This window comes from Dermacentor andersoni, chromosome 1 (genome assembly GCF_023375885.2).
Source record: "Dermacentor andersoni chromosome 1, qqDerAnde1_hic_scaffold, whole genome shotgun sequence".
In the NCBI taxonomy this organism is placed as follows: Eukaryota; Metazoa; Arthropoda; class Arachnida; order Ixodida; family Ixodidae; genus Dermacentor; species Dermacentor andersoni.
This window is the reverse complement of record NC_092814.1, coordinates 336,683,847-336,709,128: the sequence shown is the minus strand read 5'-3', so window position 1 is coordinate 336,709,128 and position 25,282 is coordinate 336,683,847. Positions and strand designations below refer to the sequence as shown.

At 45.7% G+C, this 25,282-nt stretch overlaps 1 protein-coding gene and 1 non-coding gene across 2 annotated transcripts in view; one reads left to right on the top strand and one right to left on the bottom strand.

The window, feature by feature from the left end:
- LOC126516467 (lysyl oxidase homolog 3-like) overlaps window positions 1-25,282 on the bottom strand; it is a 154,182-nt gene that overhangs the window by 42,687 nt on the left and 86,213 nt on the right. The window lies entirely within an intron of this gene.
- TRNAN-GUU (transfer RNA asparagine (anticodon GUU)) lies at window positions 15,235-15,308 on the top strand. Its single transcript has one exon. It is a non-coding gene; the product is annotated as a tRNA-Asn (tRNA).

Genomic DNA, 25,282 nt, shown 5'->3' with positions numbered 1-25,282 from the left:
ACTGTACATGTTTTAGGTTCAGAACGACATGTTCTTAAGAGAGTTAAAAGAAAGCCAGTAAGAGCCTCGGTTAAATCTTTCTTTTTCCAATTACACACAGGCAATCTTCCAGGGGAGCCGTGGCTGCAAAGCAAAGGCATATTTCTACCTTCGTCTGTGAATTGCTTGATATCGCAAAGAACCGGAGACGATGGAGCATATCTTTCTGGACTGTCATGATGCGGTGTTTTTGTGGGATGTTCTAAAACGCAGCCTAAAAAAGGATTTGCTGATAAGTCCATTCGGGATACGTTTCCTCCGAGGCGCTGAACCAGGGGACTGCTTGGCTACGTATTAATACTTCTGTGCGTGCATAACGTGTGGAGAAAGCGTATGGATATTAAGCATGAGCGCATTGTTCAGACCCCTACTCAACAGTACTTCGTTGAAAGTGTGTTATAGATATACGCGATTTTTTCTTTACACAGAGTGATCCTCCTGATTGGCCAACTGTTTTGCACAAACTGACTAACCTACATCGTTTTTATCACAACACGCTGGTCAGGCATTCACTAGTGTTTTTATGGCCATGTAATGTTTACAACATAAGTTTGGTGGTTGAAGCCCTCCAGGGGCAGTGGTTTCTTTTTTTTTTTCATATGCATTGTGTGAAGGTCAAGAGCACATGAGTTAAACCATTGCAGTAGTAGTAGTCGGAGAAAACTTTATTTGCTGTCGGGTAATGAAGACCCACAGGGTGGAGCCCTCAGTCCAGATCCCCATTTGCTGCTGTTGTCCGGCTGGCCCGGTCAATCCCCTGTGAACCACGAACGTCTCTTCAACGTCTAGAATTGATCCAACGGAATGGAATGGAAAAACTTTATTTCTCTATATCTCAGAGAGATTGGCGGTGGGCCGGTGTCTTCATGTTTTGAGTCCTGGCCGCATTGATCCAAACGTCAACGGCTTTAAGTCACGTACTTATTACGTCTCGCGTACGTGCCGTTTTTATAAGAAAAAGCGTGGCTATTTATAGGACGTATTATCTACATGATTTTTAGGCTACCAGATAACGTATATTGGATGCACATAGGAGATCACTCGAGCACCAATTGATAGCTATATTTCATTGGTGCACACCATTTAAACAGTATCACTTATAGTTCATCCATACTATATATATATATATATATATATATATATATATATATATATATATATATATATATATATATATATATATATATATATATATATATATATATATATATAGATATTCGGTGAAGGCCGGTCTTCGGCCGGCTACAGCGTCGAAAATAAATTTGTATTTATATAATAATTACTACATTAATTTGTATTCTTCAATAATTTCCTCATATATATATATATATATATATATATATATATATATATATATATATATATATATATATATATATATATATATATATATAAATATTTATATATATATATATATATATAGCTAGCCGCATGGCATGTGATTTGTAAGGACCTGACAAATATTTTTCGACCGCACGTGAATAGTCTTTCAGTTTCCCTATGACAAACATATTTTCTGACTTGCTCAAATTATAGTTCATGACTATCATGTTTGCATGTCATATGTTAGCTTCTACTCTCCTATTTTCGCGTTCAATTTACTCTTTAAATGTGATGTATTTCAATGATATACTTGTACCAGGTGTAAGGTCGTGAAGAGCGCCTAGTGGGGACGTAACATTCATAGCAAGCAATATGCAAAAGCCCTGATACGCCAGGCAGTCTCGCGAGTTTTTATTTCTCAGCAATGTTATTAAAATTGTATCTCCTATTTACCGTCCGTCAATAAGATATGCTAAACTGTTCCCACACAGTAAGGTGGATGTACAAAATATCATCGGGGTAACGCGGTTATAGGGCATCTCAGCCTTACAATAATATCCAAAATATGTAGTGAATATCCAGCAGATACATTTATATAACATCTTTTCAACGTAAAAAAAAAGACTTTTGACAGTACCATCAACGTTATTCTCTCGTGAACTAGAGCAATTTCAACCTCTATAGGAGGTCTTGAATCTCCAACTGATACATCTAATGCACCTCTAGGCAATGTTCGTAATTTATGAGGTATCGCTGGTCGTTGGAAAGAGCGACTTCCCACTGGGATGGGGAGGCGTTGAGTATTGTAGGAAGGCCGGGTGGTTTGAAGCATTTTCACGTAGAAGGGTAGAGGTCTTGGTGTCCTCCACAGAAAGGAAATTTGTCGGGATACTGGGTAGGGTAAAAATTGGGGCGGAGAGCAAGGCTGGGGAACGTATTAGTTTGGAACTGGCACCAAGCGGCTGCATCTGCGCGGTTTAGTTTCACGTGTGGTGGAGGGAACGTTCTACGGGATAGCCTGTAGTGTTGCAGTATATTTGTGTAAGTGGTATCTTTTCCACCTTGTCTGGCCTGGACTGCCCTTCCACCGGCGCCCGGCGGGTGAGGCCTCGGGCTGTAGCATGAACGCGCTCATTGCCAGGGAGAGACGCACGCCGAGATGACCAAACTAGGTGAATTAGTGGGATATGTTGGTTCTTGTGTAGCGATTGATGAGTCATCGGGGAAATATGGCCTTGTGCGTAGTTGCGAAATGCTTGCTGGGAATCTGTAAGAATATATATTATCTTATCTGGGGGTTGAGCGCTGATGGCGAGAGCTATGGCACATTCTTCCGCTTCCGTGCAGTTGTCGGTCCGTATCGTGGCTTATAATACTGTTTTGCCCCTCCGGTCGGCCTCAGCTAGCACTTTAGCTGCTAGCTGAGGCCGCTGGCAGCTAGCACTTTAGCAGCTAGCACTTTAGCTGCTACGCGGCGTCTGTATAGAAGGTGTCGCGGTCATTGCCGTATGCTCGGTGCAGTGCCATTGCACGTGCAGCGCGCCTGCCTTTATGGTGTTCGGGGTGCATAATCCAATGCCACTCTAAGTTTATGGTGTGTGATGTCTTTGTCTAATTCCGAAAGCTCCGTATGCGGATAATCAATGTAAGCTGGTGTGGGGCCTGTACCTATGTGTCTTTAAATGCTCGTTGCCTTGGTTTGATTGGGGTCTATGAAATTTCTAATCAGTACCCACGTTTTGGTGGTGCCCAAGGTACCCTGCATTTGATTGAATAGGTTCGTCCAATTGTTTCGCGTTAGTTCGACTGCGTAACTTTGGATCAGTTGTCTTGTAATCCCACGTTGGCCGTGCTGCATTAAAGTCCCCTACGATAAGTAACCACTGCTTGGCTATCTTTAGTGCGTGTTTGAACAGTCCGTCGAAACAGTCTGCCCGATCTTTAGGGGCGCTATAGACGTTGAGCACAAAGAAGCTCGGCTCATTCCTGTTTACAAGAATCATTTCGATGAGTACGTGCGGTATGCGTTCGGAGCTGAGTGTGTGGTCGATTGCGGTTAATCTCTTTGACACTAATGTTGCTCTTTTAATCGACCCATTCGGGCGTTCTTTGTGCATAAAAGTATTGTATCCAGTCAGTTTAGGTTCAATGTATGTTTGTTGAAGTGCCAATATGTCTGGTGTGTGTGTCTGTGCGTGTATGAACTGCGTAAGATTTCCTCGTTTCCGACGGAAACTGCGGCAGTTACATTGCCAAATTTTGATGGGTTGTGCTTGCGCTACATTTTGTTGTGTAGCCATGATTTATTATGAGCTGACATGAAATAAAGGGCGTGCGTATGGATGTGTCCGGATATCGTCTCTTGCCTCGAGTGGGCCAAGACGGGTGCGGCTCGGGGTGGCGTTGTGGGTGACTCTTCGACTAACTTCGTCACAAACTTGTTGTCGAAATTCATGAATTAACTCATTGAACATGTGTTGCAGGGTGGGTTTGATTTATTCCTTTAGTTCCTGCCTATTTTGCGTGTAACCCTCCTTGAGTTCCTGTCTGTCCCGTGGCATTTCGTTGCTCAGGCGCTCTCTATCTTGTTGAACTCGTGTCTTAACTGGTGTAACTCCTGTCGAAGAGTTATTGCCATTTTTTTTATTGATATGATATAAGGAGATGTTGGCGCACAGTTTAAGACGCCGGCTACTCCTCATCTCTTCAGTGGTTCCGTCATACATCGTACAGGGTTCAAGGTGACATATCAAATAGTCTTTTCACACAAGCACCAGGACTTATCAAGCAACGTTTCCACAGGAACACTATGACGTAAGGAACACATGGTACATACAATATACAATGTAAATGTCTCCACACTTATGTAGATGAAAGTCTCAAAAGTACAAACGATATTGTCGCCTAATAAGACATTGTCTAGTCAGCGGGTGGTACATACATCGTGTAAATGCATTATCACATACAGTCACAACAGAACAGTCAACATAACGTAATTCACAAACAGATGGATATATACAGTGACAATGAAATGAATGGAACAATGAAAGCGCTAATAACGTCCAGCAATGCCACTGTCTTCAAGAAAAGTCTTTAGTGCTTTTAAAGCACTCTTCTGTAAGACCGTTGTTGGCCAAGGGCCCAAAAGTTTCCTTAAACTGAAAAGTCTGCGGTCTAATTTAATTAGCGCTGATTTAAGTCGGCTTCTTGGTGTGTCGTGATGTGCGCAATCTAGAAGGAGGTGATATATATCTTCGTCTACAAATCCACAATCACATTCGGGGGTTTCCGCACGGCCAATTCTGTGTAAGAAATGCTTTGTGTAGGCAGTGCCTAGCCTTAATCGATGAATAAGGGTTTCCATAGTTCTATCTAATGACAATGAAAATTTGTATTCAATAAATGGATCAATATGATATAAGTCCGAGCGCTTAGAATTCTGGTCGAACCAAGTGTTTCGAGACATTTTGAGAGACGTTGTCCTTATAATGCAGCGTAATTCATCCTTTGATATTGGGAGCGGAGCCGTATCATCTTTGAGGTGCGCTTGTCGTGCTGCTTCATCGGCTGCTGTGTTGCCAGGAATGTCGCAATGCCCTGGTATCCACTGGAATGCTATTGAATGTTTTGCTTCGCTTGCCTTCGTGAGGTTTTTAAGTGTTTCATATATTATACTGTCACTGAATGTTTTCCCCTTTGTGTTGCAGAGTGATGTTAGAGCCGCCTGTGAATCGCTGAAAATTACCCATTTTTGCGCATCTCTTACTGACAATATCAATTTTATGGCACATAGGATTGCGAACAGTTCAGCCGTTGTGGACGAAGTCGCGCGAGATAGCTTAAATGATTCTTGTTTGTTGAGGTGCGGTATAATGAATGATGAAGTTGAATAGGTTGCTATGGGCACGTTGCAAGTGCTAGGCGGCGCCCTGTCTTTCCGACCCCTAGCGCCATCTGACGAGTAGTTGCGCGAATGTGGTAGGATTACTCACGGCGTCAGCGGCTCGCGCTGCGTGTTTGGCGCCCTGTCAAACGGTAGCGATGGCGCGAAACAGCGTGCCGATATTAATTTTAACCGGGTTTCGGGAATTACAAGATCTTCATAGCTTTTTTCGTGAAAAGAATTTAGAGAAAGGAAGTCGTCTATTTGAAGTGGGGCACGTCTACGACGTGAGGGAAGTGTTGAACTCGCACTGATCGGAAGTGACTGCTAGGCTTATTCCGCAAACGAAAAATAATGCACCAGCGAGATGCGTGAAGCTCAGCGTAAGTTACTTCGTTATCTACGGTGTGGACGCATGAAATTATAGGCGACATTGATTCTTGAAGATCGGCGACAGCAGCAAATCCTAGCGGGGAGCTGCGATTACCGTGCTGGCATCGCAGGGAAGTGCAAGAGCGCCGCGGTAGTTTCCCTGTACATACAGGACGGCAAATACGAATCCAAAACGTCTCATCCGAGAACGCGGGGCGTACGAACGACTCGTAATACCTACCAGAGGTATTCTAACGTTGCTCTCCCCAAACACAAAAAAAAAGGGGATGAACTTACGAGTTAAGACTACGCTGGGAAAATATTTTCGCCCCAGTTACTGGAAGTGCGATACTCTTATGTTGCGATATTTCAGTGCGTGCAAAGGAGGTTCCAATAAACCAAGTTGTCAAAAATTTTGGTGATCTCAACTGCCCCTTAGTTGATATGCTGGGCGCAGAAGTGTATGCCAGCTCAGCCGGCTGCAAGCCCTAGCGCTGTTTGAATGGGAGAGGATTGGGAAATAGTTCCACAGCTTTACTGCGGTACAGTGTGGGAACAAACTACTTTGTTTGCTGCATATGCTGGTACGCACTACAGGCAGTGGCGTAGCAACGGGGCCAGTGGGGGGGGGGGGGGGGGGGGGGGTCATATACGTCTGAAGACACGCGGAAATGTTGATATCCTGGCCTTCCGCCTTCCTCGAATAAACCCGGGGGGGGGGGGGGGGTGACAGAAGACCTATGGGCCCCGGGTGCCAGACGACCTAGCTACGCCACTGACTGCAGGTGTCCCGTTGCTGCCATCATTGCTGTACAAGCAATGCATTCAACGTTAACGCACTTGGCATAACGCCGGAACATAAAACAGCTTATGCCGTCGGACGAGCGCGATCCAGTGTTGACGCCGATCAGCTTCATACGGTAGGCTTGGAAACCTGTAAAACTTTGTTCCTCGTGAGTTGGTGTACGTGCTGTTGCAGCCCACTACTCAACAGCTCGGGTTGCACTTCGGCATTGCTCAGAAAAGGCAACAGCTACGCGCGAAACAGTGCACAGACAGGCTTTCCGAACGCAAGCGGGGCGGTCGTATCCTGCCGGTTCCGCGCTCGCCGCCGCGAGGGGCGCCCTAGTAGGCGCGGGAACTACGTCCGCAACCTGCCTATACTGGAGCCATCTGTATAGACGTGTGTGTATCCTGAATACCGCATATATATCTGGTACAGCGCTAGTTGTTGAGCAGCTCGAATGAACATGTCTCTTTTGATGAATATCCCATCTACTGACAATTCGATTTTTGGAACTGTAAGCAGCCATGGAGGATATTCGATGTCTGAGTTCCAAAATTCATTTCTTGGCAATATGTGAAGATTTTCTTGAATTTCTACATGAACATAACTTCTGTCTCGTTTCATTATGTCTAGAGCCAATGGGTGGTTTTTATGCTGGGTTTGAAGACGGAAATAATGCCGGCATGTTTCTGTAATTCGCATAACTGGAAATGGTGATTGGCGAGCCTCAGCTATTACAAGAGAACTAGAAGTCGCTCGTGGAACTCCTAGCCATAGGCGTAGTCCTCTAGCTAAAAGTCTTTGAAGTCGCTCTTCTGACGTGTGGGAAAGTCCGTGTAAGATGGGCGCGGAATGCGCAACTTTTTGTCGTATTAATGCATTGTGAACAGTCAGCATGGACGATACTGATCCGCCCCATGATGTGCCTGCAAGTCTGCGAAGTACAGTCACTATGGCATTGACCTCGTTTTCGAGTGTTTTTTATGTGGGGTGCCCAGGATAGCTGCCTATCAAGTATTATGCCTAGAAATCGATGCTGTGTGACAATCATTAGAGGGTGTCCTTCCAGATTAAGAGTGAAATTTTTTAACTGCCTTCGAGTGAAGGGCAATACAGCTTTCTTTGCGTGTGATAGTACCATTCCTCTCTCTCTCAAAAATTTGTTGATTATATTTATGCCGTCTTGCAATGCCATTTGAAGTAGTTGAGCATTAGACCCAGATGTCCAAATACACACATCATCTGCATACAGTGAAAACTTTAACTGTGATGGCAGCCTTCTTGTTAAATCAGCCATGACGCAGTTAAAAAGGAAGGGGCTGAGTACGCTTCCCTGTGGTACTCCCTGTTTGACAACATGTTCAGCACTCTTTCCTTCACTCGTCTGAACAAATATTTTGCGACCTGATAGAAATTCAGACATCCATCGCAAGGACCTGCCAGACAGACCAGGTTCCAATATGCTTAGCAAAGCATGAACGTGACTAACAGTGTCAAATGCCCTCTTGATGTCTAGGAATACTGCTATAGTCATGTTCCCACGTGCACGCTCATGCTCCACACAGGTTACTATATCTAATATTGCATCCATTGTGCATCTATGTTTTCTAAAACCTACTAAGTAGTTGGACAGCACATTCGTTTCATTACACCACCATTGAAGTCGCGCGTCAATCATTTTCTCCATTACCTTGCATAAGCAACTTGTCAAACTAACAGGGCGGAATGATTCAAGGCACAAGGGCGTCTTACCAGGTTTTAAAATTGGTATGATTCGAGCGACTTTCCAAGAGTCAGGTACAGTTTCCTCTATCCATAAGTTATTATAGATGTCTAAGAGAGCATTTGTACCTGTCGGTCCGAGGTTTCTTAGCATATTGTACGTAATGCCGTCCGGCCCAGCAGCGGACTTTTGGCGACATGATGCAATTGCACATTGAAGCTCGCTTAATTTGAAAGTATGATCTAATTGAGGATGTTGGGCCCAGTAGCAAGCAGTAATTTTTCGCTTAGCCAACACTACTTAAATATCAAATTCTGCACATTGCGATGAAAAAGCAGGTCTGGAAATAAGCTCACAAAATTCATCTGCAACTGTTATTTCACACGTGTCCCGAGCTACAGCGAGAGCACGAAATGGGAAGCTCTGTGTTACAGGTCCGCTTAAAGAACGAATTACTAGAAAAATTCGTGGGACAGCCGTGTGAGGAGACAGCGTGCCGCAGAAATCGCGCCAGCGCCGTTTGCCTAAATTTTCCATTCGTCTGCGCATTACATTGTGTATTTTCTGAGCGTTTCTGTATGCTTCTAAACTTCCGCTCCGTCGGTAAGCTCTTTCGGATCGACGTCGGATGGCTCTTAGGTGTTCATATTCTCCGTCAACTGCAGCATAATCTTTTGGAATTGGGACCTTCTTTGTGCATATGTTCATATTGTCCTGCAAAAATTCTGTAAATTTTTCTACTGTTGCATGTTGATTAATTTGATTCGTTAGGCGGTACCGAAAAGCTTGCCAGTTGGTTAGTCTGCTGTAACACCTGATATCACAGTGCGTGCTAGGGTGGTAAACAAGGATGGGAAAATGATCACTTCCGCGCGTTTCCATATCTGTTGTCCATCCCACACCATTCACTAGATCATGTGAACACAAGGTAACATCTATGCAGTTTGAGTAATTATATCCACGAAGGAGTGTTGGCGACCCATCGTTTAAAACAGTCAAGTTGCGTTTGTCTATGGCGCACTCAATAACGTTACCCCGTGCATCACAATGATCACTGCCCCAGATGGTGTTGTGTGCATTGAAGTCGCCACATATAATTACATTAGAATGAGCTATTCTGAAGATATCCACTAGCGCTTCTACTGAAATCCGGTTTGAAGGTTGTAGATATAGATTAATCACTGTTATACAGAGCTTGCCAAAGGATACCTTACATGCGATGAATTCCGGGAAGTCTGAATCACTGGACTGAATTTGATAAGATGGTAGGTCCTTTCTACGCACAGGAGCACTCTGCTAACAGCACCTTGACGAGAAGTCTTGTATATCACATAATTTGAGAGGCGAAAGTCGTCATTGATTCCCGCCTCTTGAATGCAAAGTATTGGGAAGTTGTATTGCACAAGTAGTTTACGAAAGTCCGCACACTTCCTTTGAAGACTGTTGGCATTCCACTGAAATATGGAGGCATTTTTGTAGCGGTTATTCATGCTCTGCCTGCCGCAGTTTCGGCCCGGATTGTTGACACAATAGTGCTTCTAGAGGCAACAAGGCTTTCACTTCTGGTAGGTTGTTTGCTTCCGGCAGAGCAGACAGGATTGCCTTAAGAGCTGCGAAAAGCATTGGCAAAATCAGTTGTGTCACCGATGCTGTGGTATGGTCGCTATTAGCTGGTGTTACTTCTGCAGTAGATGAGTAAGGTCGCTGAGAGAAATGTGTGCGAGTACTGGAGCTTTCTTGTGTATTACTTTCTGCCTGTTGTCGTCTGGGTTTCCGTAGCACTGATGCATAAGACTGGGCACTTGACTGTGATCCTCTTGATTGGTCTCTTGATTGCACTGTTGGTTGTTCTCTAGAGGAGGAATAGCTTGTTGATGCTCTTGGCTGTGGTGGTTCCGGTGCCCGCTGAGGTGGGTGATCTGGCACTGCATGAACAATCTCAAGGTTTGGGGTGGGTTCATTGCGTCGCGGTTGTCTTCCATGGATTATTTCATGTCGACGCATTTGTGCCGCTGCTTTTTTCTGAGGGCAGCCTGAGAAGGAGGCGGCATGGTTCCCAGCACAGTTTGCACATTTAGGTTGAAGAAGTGACTTGCACTCCTTGTGGTCATGATCTTCTGAGCAGATTTTGCATCGACGTGTGCTGCTGCAGGTTTTCGCCATGTGCCCAAATCTCTGGCAGTTATAACAGCGAAGTGCTGGTCCTAGATATTCCTCGACAGGGTGACTGGTGAAACCCAAGTAAAGTCTTCCTGGAATAGGGCGACCGTCTCTGAAAGTCAGAATTACCATGTGAAGTGGACGTGACTGTACTGCTCCATCTTCTTGGCGGGAATATCTTATCTGTCTGCGTGCCGATATAACTCCTGCGTCTTTCAAGAAGTCTAGAATTTGTTCGTCTGTATACTGCAGAGGCACATGTTTTACTTTCCCAACGTTTCACGTGTATAACTCGGGGATGAAGGGCTTGACTTCCAGGCCGCCTACACTTGAGAGCATCAAAAGGCGTTTCGCCGACGCTAAGGAAGCAACGCTGACACTGAAGCTTCCATCTCTGTTCGTCCTGAAAGACTGCACTTTTTCTTTGGCAGCGGAAACTATTTCGGCAGACACTCGGTTTGGATTTGCTTGCCAAAAAGTAGTACCTTCACTTCTTGGGCGAAAGACAACCGGAATGCCTTCGGCTCGCTTTTTCTTGTACGTGACCAAAGTAAATGGTGCATCATCACCCATCTCTTCTTCATCACTTAGCTCATAATTCGATGTTGTGTCATCGTACTTGCTGTCTTCTAGGCGAGGCTTCTTGCTCTCGGCTTCACCGTCAGCCATTATTCCTGAATTCGCTGAAGTTGATTCCGAGTTGTGGAGAACCAAACGCGCCGGCTTCATGAAGCTTTGTGACGCTTGCAAGGCCCCAGGCTTTTCATTACGGCCCGTAGCATCATTCATATGGCTTGTTACGTTTGGACGAGCATAAGGCTCGTGACGATGTTCTCGGCTTCCGACCACCGTAGCGGCCGGGTAATACCCAGGTCCTCAAAAAAGAAATGTCGTACCTGTAAGGCGCCTGGCTCGTTGAATCTTCGCCCGACGTCTTGTTAATCAATCGTCGTCAATGGTAACCGTAAATGTCCAAAAACCAGAAAACTCAGAGCACCGCACAAAAACAGCGACCGAACAGATACCAGTTATTGCCATTCCGTTTACTAATGTTCGCATCTCTTGCCTAAGCGTTCGGGCTATGTCATTAATCCTTTCCTGCATCTGAGCGTTGGTAGCGAAGTTATATGTAAGAGGTACGTGCCTTGTATGAGTACTGCATGTGCATGTTGTAAGGTGTGGAAAGTTGGTGGCAGTGGAAAAACGTAAGGGGGAAGAGTTGGAAAGCCGCTCAGCCCAGCTCACCTTTGTTGGATTCGTTCCAGGGCCCTTCGTGACCGCTTTCATCTCGCTCCTCTCGATGGTTGACTGTGATTCCGTCCCTTGGTCGTTTGCAGCTGCTTCATGCCGTTCATGTCGGGGTGTCTTTGTGCGCGGTAGGCTTTGCGATCTGGATATGGACGTGTCCCTGGATATATCTCGTTTCTTTGAGTCCGTTGATCTTCGGCGTGATCGGCCTTTGTCTATGTTCATTTCCATGGAATCTGGCGGCAATTTTGACCCGTGAGGTTGTGGTTGGCTGCTGCTAGTCCCAGGGTTGTCGGTGGCGGGAAATTTGTTGTTGTCGTCACTTGTGTAGCTGATTTTAAGTATAAAGTGTGATTTGTTGAAGGGCTTGCGCTGCCTGGCTGGACAGCTTGGGTCCGTAACTGGGTGATCGCCTCCACACAACACGCACTTCGGTTGACATGGGTGGCCCTCTGATGGGTTTTCGTGTCCGCAGTTCTTGCACCGGATGCTCTCCGGCGTGAGAGAAATGTCCGCCCTGTGCGCGGTTTTGAGGCATATGCTGCATACTCGAGATAGCGGTTGGTAGGGTCGACACAGAAGTTATCTTCCATAATAATTAATTGTTCTTCGCACTTCCAGCCCGTCGAAGGTAATGAGAGCAGCCGTCGACTTTGCGAGTATGCGTGCAAAAAGAATCAGTGCTTTCGGGGAGCGTAGATTAGGCATTAGTTCGTACGGGTGAGTTTCACTGTCGATCCCTGTGGCCACTCCCTTGCCAGATATGTCACGGGCTGCCACGTATGCGTATACTTGGTACTCCTTCCCACCGAGTTGGAGGGAATTGTTCCGTCTGGAGCGTTCTGCCAGCTCCTCCTTTGGCTTACTCGCAGCTGCCAGGTTCTGTTCGTTGCGGATTCTCAGTGTGACTGCGTCAGATTTGGTTGCAGTGATGTGGGCAGCCTGACTCACTGCTTGGGCGACACGATGAGATTGCCATTTGCTGAAGTCGAGGCCATCTCCTGGACGGAAGACGATCGTGTAATCGGACGGTGGAAGTGGTGGGAGTCGTGGTTTTCGTTCGTGTGCCTGGTTGGGCGTGTGTGCTCGGGTTCTCCAGTCGTAGTTGTCGGAATGGACATTTGACACTGAAGATCACTTTGGCTTTTTTTTTTTCCATTTTCCCTTTTGACTGGGCGGGTAACTAAATTCTTGAACGAAACCACGCAAACGCATGAGGACGCCGCGTTTTTTTGTAGTTCGCACGTAACATATGACTGGGAGCTGTCGCCGTTTTCGCAGTGTTGTGGAGTGGACATGAAATGCAGAAGTCGTTCAGACGCACGCGAGTTGACCCCGAGTTCGAAGCCTATCGCTGACTGATATTATCGCACCGATAACAAAGCCGAGGTGATTCGTGCGCTTCCACTTTCCCTATTGTACTAAAAAAAGTTATGAGGCTCAAATGCACACATTTTTGTACTAAAAAAAGTTATGAGGCTCAAATACACACATTTTAGCTTTCGCCAGCTACCGGCGTCGAGATCGGTCCCCACCAAAGCTTAGGCCTAGCGTATCCACCGACTCCGTCTTCACGCTATCGGCGCCTCTAGGCTCAGGAATCAAGAAGTCTAACATGGATAAATAACTCTATATTTCAGCTTTCGCATCGGTGTTCTTAAATAAACATTTTTTTTCATGTCTACAGTGCCAGCACAAGAAGCGATGACCGCCGATGTGACGCATCATAAACACAGGTATATGTGCTATCGCCGAAGGCTCCCAGCACTAGCCTGCGCTTCACTGGCGAATATATATGACTAGAAAGCCGTGTTGACTGAAAGGCATCACTGAACTATGAAAACGTTGCATATCCATCGCGTGAAGAACAAGAAACGGCGATCGAAATCGGCAGTAACAGCCCATACAGCGTCCCGGGTCGGCGGTTCATTTAGGACTTTTTTCGAAGTTAAAATACCAATCGCAAGTGAAAATCGATATTGTGACACTACCGAGCATGCTACTCAATACGGACAGCAAATTTTTCTTTGTAGTGCAGGCGTGAATTTTAGTTGCTGGCCGATAGCGCATCTACCATGTCTGTGCGAGACGTAGCTCTGCGAAACTAAAACTGCTTCTCGATTTTGACATGGCAAATTATTCGTTTGTGTGCGTCTGTTAACGTCTGCCGAAATAGGCTGCACGCAAGAGCCACTGCTCTTAAGTCAAGCAAGCGAAGTGGAAGACATTAGCGACAGCACCGAGATCACTATGGCCGAAGATCAAGCGGACGCTACGGGGGCGACCGCGGCATGCGGGAAGCGTCCCAGAACAGGCATTCCGAAGTTGACGGAGGACAGCACCGAACACAATAATTAACGCCTGGAGCGTCAGTGGCATCGCGTTGCTGGCGCCAAGGGTAAAAAGTATGTCCCCGAAGTCGGGTCGGCGTCAAGTCGCCGGTTCGGGGTCAGGGACGCGATAAGTATTACCCCGGTATTCCCACTGCAGGGTAGAGCCACGGTAACCGTTGTACTGGTGGTTCGCGCTTACAATCACCATGATTAGTATACCTGCGCCATTACGCGTCGGTACGCTCAATGTACGTGGTCTAGGGGCTAGTCGCAAGCAATATCAGGACAAACGCATAATGCAAGAAAGAGACCTAGATTTGCTTGCGGTTCAGGAGACTAAGGTTAGCAGAGAGGAGGCGACCGAAGGCTTGGTAGTAAAATTTTCTTTAAGGTACAATGTATGCCTGATTCATGCCGTGGGAACATCAGCCGGGTGTTTGTTTGTTGTTTGTGTTGTGTCAGAACTACGATGTTGATGCTGCTTCTTTCAGTGATCATTGTTTAGCGACCTTCGAGATCGGCCACTGCCAGAATATGTAGTGACGTCATATGGCATACCTCAAGTAGTTGTCCGAGGTTTTTTGTTTGAAGTAATAAGTTCTTTCCATTTTGTAAAAGCACACTTTTCTTTGGAATACGTGAATACTGTCGCAAGAAAGCGATTATACCGAGATTTAGTTGATATCATGTGCCCAGTACCAGTATACCGTGCAATATATGCACTGGGGCGTGAGCAGAATGTGTTAAAGCGAGTGAAAAAAATCCCCGTAAGAGCAACAACAAAAACGTTTTTTTTTTTTATTACATGCTGCACACTGGCACGCTTCTTGTCAGCCGTGGCTGCAGGAGAAGGGGATATTTGTACCCTGGAGTGTGAACTGCCACATCTGTCAGAAACCGGAGTCAATGGAGCACGTATTTCTGGAGTGCAGGGACTCAGCCTTCCTTTGGGACATACTAAAAAGGACTCTAAAGAAAGAATTTCCATTAAGACCGTTTGGAATCCGGTTTTTACCCTTTGAAGAGACAGAAGGCGTGCCACGTGATATGGTGATGTTACTCTGCATGCACAGCGTGTGGAAAACACGAATGGCGGTGCGCAATGAGGATGTTGACGCAAAATCGGCCAGAGAATATTTTGTTGAAAACTTATTGTACATTCGCAAAGTGTATAAAGCGCTCAGCGAACCACCTGAGTGTTTAACAACATTAGAACAGTTTGGAAACATTAAGCTTTTTTAAACCAAAATTAATCGACAAGGTACACCCGCACATTGAATTCTCTTTTTTTTTTTGTTCTGTAATCGCAGCGGAGAATTGCTTTGAATAGTGTATTTGTTATAAAACAGGCAGCAAACAAAAAAAAGCTTCCGTGGCACAATGGGCTAGCGCGTTCGGCTGTTGACCGAAAGGTTGGAGGTACAAACCCTCCCGGGGGCGGTGGTCTCTTTTTTTTTTTTCTTTAGATGCGTTGCGTGAAAGTCACGAACACATGAGGTAAACTACAGCACGAGGCTCGCCTCCGTGGCGCAATCGGCTAGCGCTTTTTTTCTTTATTGCCTGATTTTTGGTACATAACTTTTCACAAGAGACAACAATCACCGCAACGAAAACCAGAGTACAATATACATTTGCTGTGTGTGCTCGTATTCAACCAGTATCGTACTGGTTTAGTGTAATCAAAATTCGCGCAAATCCACCAACGGCTCTACTCTTGGGAGCCACTCGGGTGGTGCCTCTGTCGCTTTATGGAGATCGACAAACCAGTGCATCTCTTCCCTGAAATATATCCGTGCAGGACGCGCATCTTTATCAACATGGTATCCTGCCATTCTCGCGCGCCAAATACAGTGGAGGCCCAAGAGCATAATTAGACCAAAAGGCACCCCATCCTCATTATCTATGCTTAAGAGGAAGCTTTAGCTCGGGCCCAACTCCGACGCGGCCTATTCAAATACATGTAAAACGCAAAAACGTTTTTCTGAGATAACCCCTGGACCGATTTTGATGAAATTTGTTCCATTTGAAAAAAAAAGTTAAATTCTAGTGACTGTTGGAAGCGGAATTTCGATTTAGGGCTTGAATTTTCTTAAAACGATTTTCAAGTATTTCACCATTTGAAAAAATAGAAGCACGAAGTTTACAAATTCATAGCTCTGCATCAAGAACTGATATCGCGGTTCTGTAAACGACATCCATTAGATCATTCAAAGCGGAGAAATTCAATATGTCATTTTACATCTTACGTGAATTTGTTTCATTGGTTACAATGGTTTTGCAAAAGTTGTATATCCATATGATTAATTTTTTTTTATATTCATGTGTAACATATCGATTTTGTCCGCTTTAGATGTACTATTAGATGCAATCCGCAGAATTGTATTATCATTTTTTTTGTTGAGTTACAGAGTTGTAAACTTGATAGTTTCGATTTTTGAAAATGTTCGATTTCTGCCGCTTTTTAATAAAAAATTTATGACCTAACTCAAAAATTCGAAACCAACAGTCACTAGATTTTAAGTTTGTCTTTTAAATGCAACAAACCTCGTCAAATTTGGTGCAGTGGTTGCCGAGAAAGACGAATTCTCCTTTTACATGTATTTAGATAGGAGCACTCGAGCTAAAGCTTCCTCTTAAGTAACGAATTCCATACGGGTCTAGTGGAAATTCTTTCTGTAGTGTCCTCTGTAATACATCCCAGAAAAACACGCCTTCCCAACAGTTTAAAAAAACATGATCTATTGTCTCTGGATGCTTGCAAATTAAACCGTGCGTTCCCACGGTAAATATACCCCCTTTCCTTACCAAAACTTCTTAACTGGTAATGTTCCCGTGTGTAATTTAAAAAAGAAGGTTTTTGTTCCTGGCGGGAGCTGCATTTTCTGTACTCTCTTTAAAACATCGATGCTTGGACCTCCACCGCACAAAGACCTGTACAATGGCACTGGGAAAAGAACGTCACACAAACCACAATACAGTTTCTTCTTGTTCACACCAGACAGGTAATCGTTCGAGAAGCGCACTGAAAGAAATCAGACACTCGATACAACTTCTCTGTAAAAACCTCGAATCCCTCCCGAAAACTCTTCGGTTGAAACCACATACTCTGGCAGCCGTTTACTGAGCCTCATTTGGCATACCGTGCGTAAGAAAGGGTCGGTTGCGTCCCTAAAGAACAAAAACCGATTTACTAGCTGCCGTAAAAAGAGGTGGCCCAATCCCAGCCCCCCGTCTTTTACCCGCCGGAACATGTTGGTCCGGCTACAGCGCTCCCATTCCGACGCCCAAACAAAGACGTCGAAAATCCAGTGTAGCTTCTGAACATTTGACCGTGAACAGTGCAATACCTGCATTACGTACCAAAGCTTGCTGATAAAGAAAAGGTTGCAAACGGTGGCTCTGGCAAAAATAGAAATGTTAATGCCTTTCCACTTCTCAGCTCTCTCCCGCGTCTCCTTGACCTGCCCTTTCCAGTACTGCTCGTTATCACGATAAGCATCGAGCGGGACGCCCAAATACTTGCCCGGGGTCGTCACCTAATGCACGTTGGCGAAATGATCTGGCTTCGTTGGCCACGATCCATGTCAGAGCCCTAAGCACTTCGACCAGTTAACTCCACTACCAGTGACATGGCTAAATTTACGGACACATTTGATAGCCTCAATTATGCTCCCCTGATCCTCCGCGAAAGCAGCGACATCATCTGCATAAGGCAGCAGCTTCACTTCTACAGCTTGTAGCTTATCTCCGGTAATTCTATTGTTTTCTATCAATCTCATACACAGGGTTTCAATGTAGATACAAAACAAGAGAGGGCTAAGGGGGTAGCCCTGACGCACAGAGCGCTGCAGGCTAATAGGAGCTTCCAAACTCTTATTCACGATCAATCTCGTCGTGCAGTTATGGTACGTCAGGGCGACCCCCTCGCAGATTACAGATCCGAGATTGGCTTAGTGTAAAGCGGCAAACAAGATTTCATGAGCCACGCAATCAAAAGCCTTCTTGAGGTCAATTTGTAAAATGGCAATCCGACCATTACTATCATCACAGCACTCAAGTACACTGCGCACTTTGTGAATATTAGCGACAATAGATCGGCCTTTTATCCCACATGTCTGGTGAGGCCCGACGATGTCCTGTATCATTGACTACAATCTTCGCGCCAATATCTTCATAAAGATGTTATACTCGATATTAGTTAGTGCTATGGGACGATACGCCGTAACATATCTTAATTTCGCTGCATCATCAGCTTTAGAGATGAATACGGTGTGTGACGACCCATACGACGGAGGCAATGTGTTCAATTTGTAAGCTTCGTTAAAGATCACATTCAATACAGGGCTAATTTCGTGCTTAAATTCTTTATAAAAACCGGCGCTAAAGCTGTCTGGTCCAGGCGATTTTCCGGGTTTAAGTTGTCTATGGCCTGTTCAACTTCGGTTACTGTTATCTCTAGTTCCAATCTTTGCTTTCTTTCGTCGTCCATGCAGTCGGGGTATAGCGCGCAAAAACTCATTCCCAAATGTGGTCACGTCTACTTTGTGGTACGAGAATAGCGCCTGGTAAAGCTCATGAAAAGCTGCTTTGATGTCGTCTATGTCTGTTGATAAGGTCGCGCGCCGTTCTATTCCGTCGATGTGATTCCTTTCAGCGCGCGCTTTTTCTAACCCTAGCGCTCGTTTCGAAGGCGCTTCACCTGCAGCTGTGTCTTCTGCCCTTGCCCTCACCAGGGCTCCCCGATAGCGTTGCTCTTCAAGTTGCTCTAACTGTTGTTTCACTTTTCTTATGTCTTTTATCCATTTGCCTGGTGCCTGAGATTCCTGCCTGAGCAGTTTATGAGGAAGTTCTGTTAACTCGGTCTCTTTTTGTTTATCCGCGCAACGAATACAGGTAGCCCTCTCTATTGCCTTTATTTTTAGGGTTTCTTTACTCAGTTCCCACTGTTGCCATACGTGAAGGTTATTACTGGGGTCTATTTTCTTTATTTGTTCTCTTACTGCTCGGTTAAAAGGTTCATCCTGAAGAAGCTTGTTATTTAATTTTCATGTTTCCAATGAGAAAGCGTTACCTCGATTTGGCATTCCTATGCAGCATTGAACCAAACAATGGTCAGAAAAGGACACTGGCACTACCTCGTAACTGTTACACTCAGGAACGATGTCAACAGACGCATAAATGCGGTCGCGTCGTGCATGGCTAGAACCCCCAAATCGCGTGTACTTTACAGCACGCGCTCCTTCGAGGCACTCTGCCACATCCTCGAGGTCCCAGTTCTCAACGATTCGCGACAACACTTCAGTACTTTTGTCTCTAAACCCATGAACGCTTGTTTTATCGCACGCACTGAGGACACAGTTGAAATCGCCCATTACTATGAGCTGTCTTCCCTTGCATAGAGGCTCTTCAATGTGGTGAAAAAACGGAGCCCTTTCATCCACCTTCTTGGGCGCGTACAAGCACAGAATACGCCACTCGTTGTTGAACGAAAAATCGACGACAACACACCGGCCCGACACACACGAATAAATTGCATGAACCTCTAGCCGCGGCAACTTGTTTACAAAAAGTACACAGCCAGCGGATGTGCCCACCGCATGGCTGACTACGGCAGAAAACCTAGACGTGAAACGTCGCACCATAACGCCGGTCTCTTCTTCGCCATCGACTTTCGTCTGCTCCACGGCCAGCACATCTATGTCACGCTCCGTTATAAGCCGGCAAAGCTGCCCTTGCTTTCTTTCCGCTGCCAGTCCTCGAACATTTAAAGTAGCGACTTTCAACGGACACGCTGGAGCCATTTTATCAAAAAGGGGAAGATACCGGCAATATGGTGCTTACCTCCCGCGTCTAGCACGAGGCTAGATCTCGCCATCGCCGCCAGTGCGGTCCGGCAGAAGAACATGAGCGTGTCCTAGGGACTCCAAATTTCCGGCACGCTTGTCTACGTGATGCCAGGCTATTTAAACAGCTACCACGCTCTGCTCAACTGGATTCTGGTGCCGACATGAGGACCACGCACTTAAGGCTCCTGTTTCTGCAGGTTGGTGCATTTTACCATTATAGATCAGTTTGCCGAATGTCAGTGTCGGTACCGGAACCCTACACGTCACCTGGGGGGCTTGTTGGGCACGTGACTGATGTGTGGTGTGCTGTGTGTTCAACATTTTCTTTGATGAAAGCGCTTTTACTCATGGCCGGAGATGTTGAGGAAAATCCCGGCCCTTTTTCTGAAAACGCCGAACATGAACTATTAAAGGCAATAGAATGCCTACCAAAACTACTAGAGGGGCAAGAGAAGATACTCACGGAGCTTGAAGTTTTGAGGTCGCAGCAGATAACACTGCATGAGCAAATTGAGCAGATGACAAAAGAGGTTGAAGCTCGGACCGAGGGCAATGGAAGGAAAGGTTTGCGGGCACACAACACTAATCTGGCTGATACCGTGCGCAATGTATTGGCAAAACACGACGATATTGAAAACAGGTCGCGTAGAAATAATTTACTTTCCTTTGGTTTGAGTGACACCAAAAAAGAAACATGGAATGAGTCCGAGTCCAAGGTGATTTCGCTTTGAGCAGACAATCTCGAACTAGAAATTAACCCCTCCGCTATAGAGAGGGCACACAGAATTGGCAGACACGGAGTTAACAAAAAAAGGCCTGTAATTGTGAAGTTCACTGCTTTCAAAGATAGGCAAAGGGTCTTGACTGCTGCCTCTAAGCTTAAGGGAACTGACTTTTCAATAAGCGAAGATTATTCTAAACATGTTCGTCAGGCAAGAAATTCTCTGCTCGCATATGCACGGGAACGGAAAACGAAGTACACGCTTAGGTATAACAAGCTGGTGATGGGTGGGAAAACATATATTTTTGATGGCTCTAGTGGTTCTGTTCGAGAATGTACGCAATAGCAAACAACACAGCCTTCTTTCCGATTTACTAGAAATAGACCCGAACAACTTTCTTTTATTGTCGTAAACTGTCGAAGCCTGAAGAATAAAACTAATGATTTTGCAGGCCTTCTATCGATATCAGAGCCTGACATTGTTATCGCCACCGAATCCTGGCTAGACCCTGACATTGCAGACTCTGAGCTATTTCCATCAGACTATGCTGCATATAGAAAGAACCGAAATGCGCGGGGAGGGGGGGGGGGGGTGTTTGTTCTAGCTCGGGACACAATGGAAGTGCACAATTTCATCCAGCTGACGATACTTCAGAGTCTGTATGGTGCTGGCTATGCTTTTCAGATGGAAACGCCCTTATTGTCGGTTCTTTCTACAGACCACCAAATTTGAACACTCTTGAACCATTCATCAGCCTTTCAAGGTCACTCTCAGTCCTGTCATCTGAAACAATAATTCTTGGTGGTGTGGTGATTTTAACATGCCAGATGTTGAATGGCTTGACCTATGTCATGTACAGAATAATAGGTCATTGCTTCAGTCTGCATTTTGCGAGCTAATAATGACCTATGGGCTCTTCCAATTCGTTGATTTTCCTACTCGTTTTGGATGTACAGACGGAAATGTGTTAGACTTGGTCTTTAGTAACGAGAAAGATATCATAGACTTCATTGCACCAGTACCAGGGATTAGTGATCATGAAGTAGGTGCAGGCACTATTCATTGCAGAAAAATAGAATTTACCAAAATGCGACCGCGAAAGGTATTCTTTTATGAAAGGGGTAATTATGAGGCTATTTCTAATGAGTTAAATGATTTCCTGCCTGTATTGGCGCATTACAGTAATTTAATAGCATCGACAGTCTGTGGGTCATATTCAGGGATAAATTGCTTTCATTGACCTCAGATTTTGTTCCGTCTAAGGTGGTTTCGACTAAGCGCCGCAAGGATAAACCCTGGATTAATAAAGATTTACGTTCATCAATTCAGAAAAAACCCCGAACTTACAAAATATATTGCAAAACAAAAAACCCAAGCATGTACAAAAAGCTAAGGGATATCAGCACAAAGCTTAAAAGCGAATTGAAGGTTGCGAAGGATGCATATCTACAAGCCTTAGCAGAAAAACTAAAAACGAATCCCAAAGAGGTCTGGCGGTATATCAAGAGCAACAAGAAGGATGACACTGGCATCCCGGCCATCACAAATGATGGTAACCTAATTAAAGAAGACAAAAGCAGAAGTATTTAACAAGTATTTCCATTCAGTTTTTACAAAGCCATGTAGCATTGCTATTTCTTACACACCGACACGATTACCGGAAATGGAAAACATTGCCGTGAGCAAGGAAGGAGTGGAGGCTTTGTTGTTTAACCTAAACCTGCATTCAGCTCATGGACCCAATGGAATTTCTAATCATGTTTTGAGACAATGTTCGAGACAGATAGCGCCTTTCTTAGTAATATTATTCAACAAGTCAACTGCCCGAAGATTGGAAGACAGCCAACGTGACTCCGATGTTTAAAGAGGGTGATCGTACACACGTAGGCAATTACAGGCCGATATCTTTAACTTCCGTTTGCTGTAAGACTCTCGAACATGTCCTGTACTCTATTCTGATGAAACATTTTCAAACAAATAACTTTTTCACTTCGGCTCAGCATGGGTTCCGCTCTGGTTTTTCATGCGTAACACAACTAGCCGAATTCACTCACGGCATTGCACTCGGCCTGGACCATGGTGAACAGATAGATGCCCTCTTAATTGATATGCGGAAAGCATCTGATGTCGTCCCCCACAATCTACTTTGCTTAAAATTATCATTCCCAGGCATTCCTGAACATATCCTCGGCTGGATAAAGGATTATTTATACCTGCGCAAACAGCAAGTTGTTCTTAATGGGGTGACATCGGCTCCAATGCACGTGCTATCGGGAGTGCCTCAAGGCTCTGTGCTTGGGCCACTTTTGTTCCTTGTTTATATTAATGATTTAGTAGAAGGCCTTACATCAACAGTTAGACTGTATGCCGACGACTGCGTCATGTATCGTACAGTGAAATGTTATGCCGATATGCCTGTCTTACAGCACGACCTTGAAAAAGTATATATGTGCTGCAAGCGGTGGCAGATGACTCTGAATACTGGTAAATGCTACCATGTGCAGTTTACAATGAAAAAGAAAAAAAATTCCCCAGTTCTTATTGCGTAAATAATATTGCACTCAGTACCCCTAAGGATGTTAAGTACCTCGGAGTTACGTTTTCTGAAACGCTTGACTGGACTAATCATGTTAACTCAATTAACGCGAAAGCTTACCGTCTTCTTCACTTTTTCCGACGAAATTTTAAGCATTCTCCTTCATCACTGAAGGCAACCTTGTATTTAACAAACGTCAGGTCTATTCTAGAATATGCAGGCGTTATCTTGGATTCATACTCTAAAAACCTCACAGAAAAAATAGAACGCGCCCAGAAGCAAGCAGCACGCTTCGTAACAGGAAATTATAATTTTACTATCAGAGGATCCGGAATACGGGAAGGGTTGGGTTGGAAAACTCTTTCTTCACGCAGGAAAATCCTAAGATTGAAATTCCTTTATAATATATAGAAAAGTAAAACTGGTATCGACAAAACTGTTAATCAAGGAGCCGCATTACGTTTCATCTAGGAGAGACCACGCTAATAAAATTAGAGCTTATCAGTGCCGTACCAATGTGTTCAAGTATTCATTTTTTCCTAACACGATTAACGATTGGAATGAGCTCCCTAATGAAGTGATGGCAGCTTCTAGTTTTGAAAATGCTATTGAGAGCCATATTCTTTGATTGTTCTGTTATTCATCTCTGCACATACGCAACTTTTTTTTTGTTAGTTAGTTAATTTGTAACTCACTTTGTTTTGTGCTTTGTTAGTTTGTATTCCGCTTTTGCGAATTTCAGTGCTTAAACTATGTTGTATTTACTGATGTATTCTTTTGATGTTGCTGAATATGTTTCTATTGTGACCACCTGTATTTTAACCCCCCTACGATAATGCCGTACAGGCGATGTAAGTATACCGAATAAATAAAAAAAAATAAAGTTAGGGCGCGGCCGAAACGATGACCGCCGGGCTTCAGGCACTTTTGCCGGGGGCTCCTCGGCTCCAGGCGCCACCATCTGGACACTATCGGCGCTGGTTTGGGCATGGGAAAGCTTCGCCGCAGCGGAGAGGCTAGTCGGCGTGCGGGCACCATTCTTGTCCGGTTGCAGGTCGTTCGGACCCTTGGGCTCAAAGACCTTGGGCTCCGGAGTGCTCTCCCCATCCTTTCCGGTCGCCTCGTTTGACCTAGGCAAGTCATCCGCTAGTTCTTGGCTCGCTCAACCCTCCCCAGTCCGGGCGTCTCCGCCTGTAGACGCTGACGAGTCGAGTGGCCCCGTCTGCTTGCCCGCCTCGTCCGTTCCCCTCGCTGCATCCTCGGCTTCAACGACGTCCATGAGTTCCGCGTTCTCGTCCGTCTTTCCCAGCCCGGTAGCCGACGCGTAAATAGTACGGACGAAGTCAGCGTCCGCGTGTCCGTAGCGTCCGCACTTCGAGCACCTGGGCACCTTGCAGTCACGGCGGAAAAAAAAAAAGCGCGGTCGGCTGTTAACCGAAAGGTTAGAGGTTCAAGCCCTCGCGGGTGCGGTGGTCTCTTTTTTTCTCAGATGCGTGGCGTGAAAGTCACGAGCACATGAGCTAGTCTGCAGCACGAGGCTCGCCTCCGTGGCGCAGCATTCTGCTTCCGGCTCCCGAGCTAAACGGATCGTAGGATCATGGGCTCCAATGGAGTGGCATATGCGGCTGTTAGCCGCGGCAACAGGCTTTCGACGGAGGAAGATAAGGATTTCCAGATTATTTTGCCTCGGCTACCTACAGGACGCACCGTTCTAAACAGTTTTTTTTCACGGCGACGCTCGTGTTCGCCCGTTCCGTGTGGAAAATTTCCGGGACGCGCTTCAAGCTGTGGGTATGCTCTCTGACGTCGTCGCACTTGGAGCGTACCAAATCAACCATGTATGTGCGGTGACGATGAAGACAGCCGAGGCTGCCCAAAAGCTGGTGGCCCTGAAGGAGCTGCAGGTGAAGGGCCGTCACTGCCTGGTCATCGACCCCAAGGAACAACAGGTGAAGCTTTGTATCCACTGGCTTCTGCGTGGGGTGGACGACGAAGACGTCAAGACCGCGCTGGCCTCCTTCGGCAAAGTGACGGAAGTGACCCGGGAGCACTGGCAAGTGGATGGCGTTTCCGACAAGGGCTCGACAACCCGAGCAGTACTGCTGCAGCTGAAGGTTGGAATGAAAGTCGACGACCTCCCCACCAGATCCGCATCGCCGGCGAGTTTGCGCTTGTGGTAGCCCCAGGACGTCCCATTCAGTGTCTGCGCTGCCGGGGCTCTGGCCACGTTCGTCGTGAATGCAAGGTTCCCCGTTGCTCGCGGTGCAGGCTTTTTGGACACAACGATGCGGACTGTGTGCGTTCATACGC